We start from the raw sequence: 13,876 nt of genomic DNA, 5'->3' as shown, positions 1-13,876 counted from the left end.
TATGAGGAAAATTGAAACATGTCATGTAAACAAAGAACTGCACAATTTCAACTGCAATAATGTCCCTGTACCTGGTAGCTCTTAACAAGCTTCCAACATGACTAAATATATATTCTAGACCATCAAACAGACTATGCTGAACAATGTGTGGAGGCTCACATTGACTGTCCTTTCTTTTAAAGAAAGAAAGATCGCTGGCAAAAGATCGCTGGTTGCAGCCCCTGGTGACAGATTTTTCAGCATGTTGCAGACAGGTTGGCACCGTGCCTGACAATCCACTAGGGCTGACATATTTTGGGCAGAGCTGTGGTAAAAAGGGAGCCATGTGGCCGATGTTAGTAAACATTATCTCGCACAGTCTGGCATGACACCATCAGCAGCGGGAGGGTGAATGGCTGGCAGATCACATGAACTGGACACACAGGCAGATAGAGCTGCCCAGGAAACACAAGCTAGGGCCTATAATCTAGCAGCTGCTCCTGTTTCCATGACAACTAGAAACCGAACAATGAACTGGAAATCCAGCATGTGAGCCTTTATTGAAAGGTCCCCACTGCCCAGACCAGTCAAGGCCAGACCCCCACATGTATATGAATAAGGAATATGGGAATATGTATAAAATATGAATAAGGAATATAGGAATAGATATAAAACAGAAAAAAGGTATACAGGAAATATAAAAACCAGACAGCATAGGACATTGTTTCCTTTCCCCCCTCGCTATTTAATGGCTTACATTAATTCTTAAATGCTCCTTTCCTTTTGATTGTGCCATAATTCATTTATTTCACTGACCACCTATCCTGAGGGTCAATTCTGGGGCTACATTTTGAATTAAAATTATTTCAAAATTAATTCTTGTAAAAAACACAGGAACTAGGATTTCAATAGGATTTTTGTGGGTGAGAGATTTCTATGATCGATATTTATTTTAAAGCTGGTTCTGGGATGAAGAGGTTGGATTTGGATTTGGCTCTCAATAGTCCCAAAGTTAGGAGGATTTGGATTGGGGGAGTTGCTTTAGCCCCTCTCTAATTTATGTAAAAGATCCAAATTTGGGACCTGAGTGAGGCCTGATTCTGCTTTCATACATAACCTTCCTGCCAGGTGGTTAGTGGCCGCAACAAGGAACAGGTTCAATATATCTTGAGTCCCTCTTAAAAAAAAAACTAAACCTGCTCCAACCCCCACCCAGAAACCTGGGAAAACTAATGCACTTTCCCTGGCTGCCTTTAACAGGCAGACTTTTCCCACCCTCAAGTAGTCTGAGACTGAGTACTAACAAGGATATCTTTATGAGAGGAAAGAAAACATGGCTCATAAACTTGGGAAAACACAGCAACAGAATATATACGCAACTAAACAGTAATATAAACCCTCCCCTCTAGTAACTTTGACAGTAGTCCATCTAACTGTATTCCTCTCCCCGCTTGCCCCCTGTGAAAATGTCCCATAGGTCAGACTCTCTGGGCCACCACTTCGCACATCCACCAAACTTCACTGATGGTTTGAGTCAGTGAGTAGGAGCAGTTCAAGTGTCTTTTGACTATGGCATGTTAAGAAATGTAATTTGTTTGATGCTCATGAAACTTTAGTTATAGGAAATCTCAAATTTGACTGGACAGATCACTAGGAAATGTACTGAAAGGAACTATGCTACACTGGGTGATCCATGGAGTCTTAATGGACCCAATCTAAATCCTATTAAAGTCAATGGAAAGTGTGTCAAGATCTTCAGTAAGAGCTGGTTCAGGCCCCGTAGATCTTTCTTCATCCTTAATTTCTCTGGTTCTAGAATATTATGCTCCAATAACAGAATTATAAAAAAGAAAAAAAAGAAAGGGAGTGAAAAAGATGATAAAAATGCCTTGCCTTTATTGAAAAGTGAATAAGGCTTTCTTTTCCAACTGGGGTCCGCTCCCGAAGCTCTCACATTGTCAATGGGAGCATTACGCACAGTAAGACTGCAGGACGGGGCACACAGAAATATGTCCGGGCTTCAAATTCCATCTGTGCAATCGGCTAGGCTACTGGTAATCTTATACCTTTAAAATGGAAAATAATGTTTCATCATAATCTGAAAATGCTGCAACATGAGGTATTTTCAGTTTAAAAAAGATACTTGGTCTCTTTGTAAGAGAACGATGCAAGAAATTCTGTAATAGAGAAAAGGATGTAGTTGGGCACAGGACTGGGATCCAGGATTTGTATCCTGACACTGTCTTCTTCTGTAACTCTGGGCAAGTCACTTAAACCTGCTACTTTAATTTCCAACCTGTGTAAAATAGGAATAAGAATACTGTATGGAGTAATTAGCTAAAGTCTGTACATCAGTTTGAATATGAAGGACTAGATCCTCATCTGGTGTAAACTGACCTGACTCCATAGACATCATTGGACATCAGTGATCTACACCAGCTACAAATCTGGCCTGAAAAATACTGAGCATAATAACTTTTTTTTTTAAAGTTTTTCTTTATACCTGTAGGAAACATTATGGAATTAGTACCACAGAGGATGTATTGCATATTTAAAACAAGTAAGGGTATCTCAGTTTGAAAGAAAATTCATCCTGGTTTAGGGCCTGATCCAAAGTCCACTGAAGTCAATGAAAAGATTTCCCTTGACTTCATTGGGCTTTGGATCAGGCTTGCTTTGTTTTAGTTTTTCCTGGACTGTTTTTCTGTCATTTATCTGTATAATATAATATAATATAATATAATATAATATAATATAATATAATATAATATAATATAATATAATATAATATAATATATAAAGTGGCTCAAATTAGCCCAGAAAACAATTGAGGCCTCATTCTACAAACCTGCTAATTCAACAGGAGTTTTGCATGCATTAGGAGCAGGAGACCAAGTCATAAACATATCACATTGAATCTAGTTTAGGTACTTACATGGCTCCCATTACTATAGTATCTGAGCACCTCATATTCTGTACTGTATTTATCCTCATACAACCCTGTGAAGTATGAAGTACCATTATTCCCATTTTACAGATGCAGATCTGAGGCACCAGCAGGCCAAGTGACTTGTTCTAGGTCATACAGGAAGCATAGCAGAGTAGGGAACTGAACTGAGGTCTCCTAACCTATTGCCTTAACCACTGCAACACCCTTTTTCACATATTAGGAATAGAGTTTTATTATTCCATTACAGTTTTTATTTTCTTGTTTAGTTTGGCTTTGCCTGTTTTCACTGTGTTACCCTACAATGCAGAATATGAGAGAGTGAAAACTACAGTAGAAAATGAACAAAATCTGACTTACCCTGTCAGTATTCCATTGTGTTTGTATGAACAATACTGATGCTGAGAATCAAACAAGTTACTAATAAAAAAAAACCCTTTTGATGGAGCAAAGTTTATCTGGGAATGCCATTTCTTTCTACTGGTCCTAAGTGCCTGTTTGCTTAAGGGAATAGCAGACATTGCCCTGTTTGGGCTCGATCCTGCAAGCTGCTGAACACTCTTGCCCTGATCCAGCAACTCACTTAAACACATGCTTAACCCTAAGGAAGTGAAATTGAAGTCATTGGGACTACTTGCATGCTTAATGTTAAGTGCTTAGCTGAATCAGGATCAGAGGGGTGAAAACCTTATAGAAGTTAGTCCTTTAGGAATCATTTCTCATATGTATTTCACATGGGAATTTGTGGACATCCCTAATATGATCAAATGGATATTTTCCATTTACTATACTGTAAAAACACTATACATTTTCCTAGGTAAATCTGAATCTCTCTTAATATGAGGGCGTCATCCTGCAAACTTTCCTTGGGCAAAAAAAAAAGATCCTATTAAACTGAGTGGGAGTTTACCTAAGCAAGGACTGTAGGCATGAGTCAGAGGTGTAAAAAGGATTTTCTTAGGACCTGATGATGCACCCATTGAAGTCAATGGCAAAAACTCCCATTGAATCCAATACCCATCTCCTCAAAGGTATCTGTGTTCCTAACTTCCACTTATGTTGCTGGAAGTTAGGAGCTTAAATACTTTTGAAGATCTGGCTTTAGTGCCTTAGGTTTCTATGGCTATCTCTATTCTAAAGGGAAATGTAAAAACTACATGAAAGTCAAGCTATGCCATTTTGCAACAAAGATTCTCCTTACAACCATAGCATCCCAAATGAGTGGGTGCTGTCGATGCTAAAAGAAAGACACGGTTCTTGCCCCAAAGAACTTGCAGTCTGTGATGTTATGTTTCCCTATGACAAGAATCTAAGTTCTTAGCCATAGAAAAAGAAGCGCCAAGGCTGGCTTTACCATGTATGAGAGACTTTCAGTGTTAAAAGAGCTTTCTTTTGCTTTTGCAGATTAGATAATAAGATTTCATGCCTAGACAATTTTTTTTTACTACTAAGAGCAGCAACAATCCTCTTGAATTACTATGCAGTGAATCAAACCCTTTGTTTCCAGCAGAAGAATTAAAAACCTACAGGCCTCATTCATTAAGAGTAATACATACATTTTGCACAGTTGTGTTTGTATTGAATTACTGCATTGTGAAATTCAGAACAGTGCTCATTGTGGTTTCAGTGAGCTTCTTGAAATTCAGATTTAGATTTTTGCTGCTACAAGATCTGATTTGGCAAACCAATCATCTAAAATACTCTGCCTCTCCCTCCTGCTTCCCTTCCCCAGCTTGCTGCTTCCAAAAAAATACTTTTTAAATAGTTTTCACGTTCATAACACCCTACATTCTTCCCTGGGTTGCACATATATGGCTTTCACTGAAGTTATCGAAAACTATGCCTGAGCATCTGAAGGCAGCATATGACCCAATTTTCCAGCTTCTCTCAACTACCCTGATGCATCCCCACTGGGGAGAAGAGGCTCTTTTTATGACCTATCATATACTTTGTGTGGGTATGGAAAACATTCCAGTGTACAATACACAACATGGTATTAGCAACAGTCATAGGGTTCACTTCTTCAGTCCTTATTCACGCAAACAAGGAGACAGGGAGAGGCAAAACAGGGATAGGTGTGCACAGGTGCATATGGACAGATTTTAGCCTTTATACTTCCAAGCACTCTGTTTGTTGCCCTCTGTATCTGGGGATTTGTTGGGAATTTGAAAGAGAGAGCCACACACTATGGGCTTAATTCTGTGCTCAGTCACACCCGCGTGACTAAGGGCTGGTCTACACTGGGGGGGATCGATCTAAGATACGCAACTTCAGCTACATGAATAGCGTAGCTGAAGTCGAAGTACCTTAGATTGAATTACTTACCGTCCTCATGGCGCGGGATTGACGTCCGCGGCTCCCCATGTCGACTCTGCTACCGCCGTTCGCGTTGGTGGAGTTCCGGAGTCGACAGGAGCACGTTCGGGGATTGATATATTGCGTCTAGATGAAACGCGATATATCGATCCCCGAGAAATCGATTGCTACCCGCCGATATGGCCGGTAGTGAAGACGTACCCTGAGAGCAGGGATGGTCCCTCTGTCTTCTGTCTCACTTAAATTCCATTTCAGTCCTCTGAATTCTGCACTGTTTCTAGGTACACAAGGGGCTTCCATAGAGATGACTGCAGGAGATAGGACGATGGGGGAAGGACTATGGATTGTGAGAAAATACAGCAGGAAGAAGTAGTCCCAAGAAAAAAGTTACATCTAGGGTATTTCTCTGACTTGTGCAATTTCAGTTAGAGATGGACCTGATCTGGATAGGTCAGCATGCTGCAGAACCAGCCTTTTCAGTTTCCCTGGTCTGGAGTAGCCCAGAAAATTGAAAATATTTTCTGCTGTCTCAGGTTCTACATTTGCAAATTAACAGGTTAAAAGGGAAGCTTAACTGATACTCTAATCCTCATCTTGACTCCTCCTCCCTTATTCGCACAAAGCCTTTCCACCTTCCCACTTAAAAGTACAGAAGCTTTACAATTTTGTGTGTGTGTGTGTGTGTGTGTGTGTGTGTGTGTGTGTGTATATATATATATATAAAACCCTTTGACAATCTCTTAATGCCCTTTTATTAAATCCCTTAACTCCTTTTATTAAATCCAGGGTAATTTAAATGATTATAAACATCTCTTTGGGGATTAAACTCTTTAAACACAGTGAATATTTGTTGACACATTTGTGGTACAATCAGAAATTTTAAAAAATCTTTAAGTAAAGATGTTTAATACCAATTTAAAAGACTAAGAGCTCAATTAAAGAGGTTTAGGGTATTAGAAACCAGATCTGCATGTAATCACAAGGAAAAAACCCAAAGGATTTCATATGCATTTCCAAATGTTGAATAGTACAGTGGCAATCAGGCTTCTCAATTTACCCAACTCCAGATCACCAGCTGGTATAAACTGGCATGGCTTCGTTGACTTCAAAGCTGATCCACCAGTTTACAAGAACTCAGGATCTGGCCCAATATTTCTGAAATCATTGTATAAACAATCTGATTATGTGCTTTCCATGAGGACTGGACAGGTACTCTAGAAAAATATTCACTGGGATCATTTATTCCCTAGCCATTGAAAGAAAAATCAAAGAGTTATTTTTTCATGGATATATTTGGGTTCTGCATATAAAATACACACTGAGCTAATCCATTCCTTCAGTTTTTATAGATAATAATGACCTACCATTATTCAGCACTTTTCTTCTCAAAGATCTTTATAGGTTGAGGCATCACAGTTCAGTGAATTGAGTGATGTGAGTTCTATTCCTAGGTCTGCCGCTTTCCTGCCGTGTGACCCTGCATAAGTTGCTTCAACTCTCTTTGCCTCTCTTTCCCCTGCTGCCTGTCTTGCCCATTTAGGGTGAAGCTCATTGCAGAAAGGGAGTGTCACTTAGTAGATTTGTACAGTGCCTAGCACAATGTGGCCCTGATCTCAGTTGGCGCACTTGTGCCTGAATTTCCTATATTTTTAAAAGCTGAGCCCTCCTTCAGGAAAACACAATAAATAAAATAATAATAATATACAAATGATAGTTGGGAATGGCCTAGATATACTTAATCCTGCCTCTGCATGGGAGCTGAACTCACTAGATGACCTCTTGATGTCCCTTCCAGCCATACATCTCTATTCTTTCTATAATCACTTTTCTAACCCGCAGGTAGTACAGATACTCTGTTATACAGACCCCGCACCGGGTTATGCAAACCTGATTTACGCAAATCCACACATATGGGAAAAAGTTCCATAAGCTAGAAATAGTTTGGGGTTTTTTTTGTTTTTTGGGGGGTTTTTTTGCATAATGGTCGGGTATACGTTTCTGACTTATGCAAAATTCAAGTTACACAAGGCATTCCGGAACGGAACGCTTGCATAAGTCAGGGAGCATCTGTATAGGTATTTACTCAGCCTGATGATTGCTGGTTGAAAAATTTGAAATTTACTGATAAAAAACAGGGACAAATTTTCAGACAAAATTCATCCTTTTTTCACCTGGCTATGACACTGGCCAATGAATAAATATATAATTCCATATTTTTCCAATGGAAAAAAGGGAGAAATATTCACATTTTTACCACCTTTATTTGCTACCTATTTAGGTGTTTATAGAGGTGTGGTATCCAAGAATCTCATATTGTGAGATCTGACAGCCCCAGGTAGCAGTGTAATTTTCTGCACTAAAGTGATAGATGCTGAATAACTGAAGTGCTCCTGGATCCACTTAGAATTTACACACTCAAACTGCTAATACTTCCAAAGAACAATTGGGTCTTTAAAGGTCCCTGGTTTCCCTGGCAATTAGTGGATCTGAAGATCTATTATTCTTCAAAGAAACCACTTGCTAGTGTTTTCAAACAGAGCACACTCAGAAGCTGGGAGTTAAACAGAGGAAAAGAAGACAATATAGGACAGAGCACCTTCACTCAGATAACATTTTTCATACACACTGTGTGCCAGACCCTGAAAGGTGTTGAGTATCTGCTGCATACCCACCACTCCCACTGCAGACAAGGGCTGATGCAGCTCCTCAGTAACTCTCAGGAGTTTTCTTTCTCTCTCTCTCTCTGCAGAGTTAAATAATAAAACTGCAACAAAAATAATGAAAAGAAATATTAACAAAGATGAGAGAAATTAAAAAGGAGAGAACAAGACATGGTTTTCTGCTGGGAGTTTTAATTGAAATGGGGAGTCAGTGTGGGAAAACTATCTAAGATTCCAGGAGCTCAGAGTAGAAGGCTTTCAGCTCAGTAGTTGCAAAATGGTGGGAAACAAAAAAGGAGGAAGGATTGTCTTAGTGGTAAGATACTAACCAATGAATTGAAAGAGCCTGTGACTATTCACTGCTCTACCTCACACGTGTGCCATCTTGGGCAAGTCACTTAGGTCCAGAATTTTAAAAGTCTTTAGGCACTCTAAAGATACAGATAGATATCTAGTGGGATTTTTAAAAGCACCTAGACTCATAAACCCCATAGATTTCAATGAGTTAGCACTCAGGCATGAGTATCTGCAAAAAAAAAAAAAAAAGAATGAAAAGCTAAAGATAGAGATAACGGGGTAAAAATTACAATCCACTCAACATATTGGAAAATGAGTAGGGATCATAAATATATAACACCACAACATTGTGATATTTGTGTTCTGATGTTGTGTCATCATATTGCAATGGCAATCAGGCATTAGACCCAAATGTGACACACAAAACAAGTGATGCACTTGGGCTTCAGAACGCTTCAGATCACTTCAGAACTAGTTTGGATGGGGGCGGAGCTCTGGAGGCCAATAAAGCCTGAGAGAAACCCTGGTAGACATAACCCTAATTTGTGATTCATTGATTCAGGAATGGTGCATGGGAACCTTGGTGTAGAGAAAATGGGAGAGCCTATTTCTGGGAAGCTAGCAGATCTAGGGAAAAAATTAAGAGACTTACAGAAACCCCAATAACATTGCTCTGTGTGTGTGCACATGTGCACATTTTATGACCGTGTATCCAAATAAAACTTTGTGCATTTACTGTCCCTTTAGTTTTTGTTGAAACCAAAAACACTCCTAGTTTCTTAGGGGAAAAAATCTTAAAGAATGGACTGTTCACAAACCCTTCTTTAAAAAAAGAAAGTCACTCTGGCTACTTTCAATTTGTCTACACAGTGCATTAGTGCACACTTGCTGGGGTGTAAATTCTACCACAGTGTTGTGCACTAACTGGCCTGAGTGGACCTTGCTGGAATGCACTAAAAGTTCCCTCGTATGCGTCGATGTAGTTCTGTTTTAAATGGCCCTAAGGGATCCTCACATTAGAATACCTCAGACCCCAGTGACTAGCACGCTCTCCTGTGAAGTGGGTGGCCTTTGTTCAAATCTTTTCTCCCACCTCAGGCATCCCACATCCCAGGTAAGTGTTCTAATCACTAGGCTGAACATTTTAAGGTGGGCACCATCAACTCCTCCTCCTCCTCTGGCCAGATTCTGAATTCAGTAGGGGCGTCTGTGCACGCATACTGTATCAGGCCCTGCATGTGACACCTGAATGCCTGTCTTCCCCAGTTTGTGAATCACTCAGGGGCAGGGCCGGCTCCAGGCACCAGCGGAGGAAGCACGTGCCTGGGGTAGCACATACTAAGGGGTGGCTTTTTTTTTTTTTTTGCTTGGGGTGGCAAATATGGTAGAGCCGGCCCTGCTCAGGGGGTTAGGCAGGATACAGGCATCCAGTCACCTAGAGTGAGGAACCAGTGCGCATGTTCAGAGACAGAAATTTAGGCTCCATGGGAACTTTCACCCGGTCCTGGTCTCTCTGGTGAGCAGGGAGAAGATGGGGGAGAGGTCTCAGCCAGTCTCTCTCACCCAGGGATGGTCCTTGGAGATGGAGAAAAAGTGGTGATAGAAGCTCTCAGCAACTAGCCAGAGCAAGGGCAGTGGCTCCTCATGTGGCGCTGCCCCCCAGGACTTCCCAGATCCTGCTTCCCAGGACTCTGGACCACCATCTCCTCATGCTGCCTCGTCTTCTGCTTCTGGGCCTGCTCCAGAAGCAGAGATGGTGGCTCAGCAAGGACATTCATGTGAATATGTAGTAGCATCTATGACCAAGGGGAAGGGGACTAAATCACCTGCACTCCCCCTTGTTGTGTCCCTGCCTAACTCTCTTAGACTCTTTTAACTAGTCTACAGAACTACATGTTCCCATGATTGTTATCCTCATCCTCAGCACCCCAATTCCTCTGCTCTTTTGTTACACTCACCTGTTATGAGCTGCCTGAGTTTAGATTGTAAAATAAAGGATTGGGACTGTCCCATGCAATCTGTATGGTACCTGACCAATGTACTGACAACTTTGTAATACACATTAATATTTTTTTTCTTCAGAAAGAATCCTAGAAAACAAGATAGATGTAACTAGAAAGCAAATGTAACATAACATTTCAAGGAGATTTTAAGATGGATCATAGGACTTAGAGTGAAAGAGAACATCTACATGCTTTAAAATTGTTCGCTAGTCTTCTTGGTTGTAAAGGAAATCTCTTCACACATCAATGCTCAAAGTTATCTGAGCTCCTCCTATTAACTACAAGACATTCACTACTAAACCTTTGTTATACTGAAAAAACTATGGCCATGCCTAAATATAACAGCTCGTCTTTTGTGCAAGCAAAAGTTACTCATTGAGTAAATAAAATTCCATGCTGTGTTATACATGTACAAAATGATTTGTCCCAGAAACTTTAGATGTACTAGTATGACCACTTATTTTCCACCATTCCTGAACTCCTTACCTTTTTTCTGTTGGTGTGTGAATCACATTTGGAGCATCTGAATACTAAACTAATCACTGTTTTGTAGATCTAGGAAGCGAAATGAAGACAATAGCTATTTACCTATTTTACTCAATTGCAAATAGAAAGACTATATCAAAGAAATTAATTATACGCTTCCATTCCAATAAAGTTGCAACCCCTGTTTTATTCTTACAAAGCATCCGCAAAGTGCTGTGAGACAGACCATTTTAATACCGAGCCAAACCAATGAACTGTGGAGTTTTCTTGAAGTTACCACTTTGACTCCTATATTGAAAGCTCCGTCAACACTGGAGCAACTACCAAGTTGGAGGGATCCAGTTATCACAAGGAAGTCACCTAACATACTTAAACTATAGCTTGGTTTTGCAGGGTAGACTGTAATGAATCATCTTTTAACTATGGTTCTGAACAGTGTTGTAGCCCTGTTGAAGTCCCAGGGTGACATACTGTCTGGAACAGAATAAAAGCATGATTCACTCCTGTCTATACTGCAAAACAAAACTGCTTTTTATGAGTTGTTATTATTAGATGAAATTACTATAAAGTGGGTGAAAAACCAAAGTCAAAGAGTAGTTGGCAATGGTTTGCTGTCAAACTGGGAGGACTTATAGAGTGGGGTCCTGCAGGAGTCTGTCCTGGGTCCAATACTATTCCATTCGTTGTTTGGAAAATGGAGTTAAGAGTATGCTTATAAAATTTGTGGCTGACACCAAGTTGAAAGAACTTGCTAGCACTTTGGAAGACAGGGTTAGAATTCAAAATGACCTTCATAAATTGAATAATTGGTTGCAAATCATCAAGAAGAAATTCAGCAAAGACAAGTACAAAGTACTACACTTATGAAGGAAACAACAAATGCCAAATACAAAATGGAGAATAACTGGCTAGGTGATAGTACAGCTGAAAAGGATCTGTGAGTTATAGTTGACCACAATTTGAATATAAGCCAACAATGTGACAGTTACAAAAAAGACTAATATCACTCTGGGTTGTATGAATAGGAGTGATGTACGTACGACTGGTAGATACTCTACTTGACACTGGTGGGCCCTCAGTAGGAATACTGTGTCCAGTTTGGGGCACCACACTTTAAGAATGATGTGAACAAATGGGAGGGAGTCCAGAGGACAGCAGCAAAAATGGTAAAAGATTTAGGAAACCTGACTTATGAAGAAAGGTTAAAAAACTGGGTAGGTTTAGTCTTGTGATGGAGCGGGGACATGAAAATAATCTTCCAATATGTTAATGGCTGTTATAAGAGGACGATGATCCGTTGTTCTCCATGTCCAGTGAAGGTAACACAGGAAGTAGTGCACCGAATCTGCAGCATGGGAGATTTAGGTTAGATATTAAGAAAAAACTCTCATTTTAAAGAGAGTTAAGTACTGGAATAGGTTACTGGAGAAGGTTGTGGAATCCTGCCCTTGGAGGTTTTTAAGAACAGGTTGGACAAACACCAGTCAAGGATATACATGGTCCTGCCACAGCAAAAGAGGCTGAACTTGATGGTGTCTCAAGGTCTCTTGCAGCCCTGTGATTACAGTAGTTTTACCTAATCTAGCCTCTGTACAGACACGTAACAAAGATGACAGTCCCTGCCGCCCCCGAGAGTTTACAATCTAAATGTCGGACAGAAAGCAACAAATGGACAAAACAGGGACAGGGGGATATCAATCCAATTTTACCCTAAAAATAAAAGCCTGTTCACCTCTTGCCTAACCAATGGTAGATAGTCACGATTTGTAGGCATCACAGCAGAGATAGGGTCTCCCAAGATGGTAGCTGTACAAAAAAATTAACTTGATATTTCAGATAGATGATCTCTGTAATTCAGTGGTAATTCTGGTGGGTAATAAACATCTGGGGTTCAAATAATAATCACATTTTGTTTATTATATGTGTATGGTTTACATTTCTGTTATTTAGGATAGTCACACTGCAATCACATGTACAAGAAACTACAGCCATATGGTTTCTTCAAAGGACCAACGATAGCCAGTCATGCTGCTTACTATATTTGGATATGGACTTACTTTTAAATTAGCTGTGGTAGATAATCAACATATTAAAATTATCTTTACAACATATACAAACAATCTTTGGACAACGAGTTCATTTTCTTTTTGATAGGCCAAATGTTGCTGACCTCACCCATACATTGTGCGTCTGAAATGGAAAAATTGGGGCAAGCATGGCACTGTGGTTAAGGAATTGCACTGGGAATCATGAGATTCTGGGCAAAGTCCCACTAATTTCACTATGCCAAGATTTCACCTTCTATTCCTGGCTTTACCATAGACTTCCTGTGGGATTCTTAAAATCTAATTTTCAGAAATACTGAGCACCCACAGTTCTCCTTGCAATCAAGACTTACTTCACAAGGGTGCTGTGAGGCTATAAATACTGTACATAAAATGTTTTCTGATTCTCAGATTAAAGAAAAGCAAAGCATTATTTTCATTAAAAAGTCCAGAATATAGATTTGTAAAGACCACAATAAACAATGTAAAATCAAAGAGAAGCAAATTCACACAAATCAGGGTTCCTTCCCCACTCTGAACTCTAGGGTACCGATGTGGGGACCTGCATGAAAGCTCCCTAAGCTTATTTTCTACCAGCTTATGTTAAAACCTGGTACGCTGCCACCACCAAGTGATTTAACAAGAAACAGGGAAAGGACCACTTGGAGTTCCTCTTCCCCCAAAATATCCCCCCAAGCCCTTACACCCCCTTCCCTGGGGAGGCTTGAGAATAATATCCTAACCGATTGGTTACAAAGTGATCAAAGACCCAAACCCCTGGGTCTTTGGACAATGGAAAAATCAGTTAGGTTCTTAAAGGAAGGATTTTATTAAAAAAGAAAATGTAAAAATCATTTATGTAAAATCAGGATGGAAAATAACTTTACAGGGTAATCAGATTCAAAGAGCCCAGAGAAACCCGCTCTAGCCTTAGTTTCAAAGTTACAACAAAACAGGGATAAACTTCCCTCTAGCAAAGGTAACATTCACAAGTTGAGAAAACAAAGATAAACTAATACGCCTTGCCTGGCTGTTACTTACAAGTTTGAAATATGAGACTTGTTCAGAAAGATTTGGAGAACATAGATTGATGTCCGGTCCCTCTTAGTCCGAAGAGCGAACCACCCCCAAAACAAAGATCAC

The sequence above is a fragment of the Mauremys reevesii genome, linkage group 3 (assembly GCF_016161935.1).
Source record: "Mauremys reevesii isolate NIE-2019 linkage group 3, ASM1616193v1, whole genome shotgun sequence".
NCBI lineage: Eukaryota > Metazoa > Chordata > Testudines > Geoemydidae > Mauremys > Mauremys reevesii.
This window is presented reverse-complemented; position numbering follows the sequence as displayed.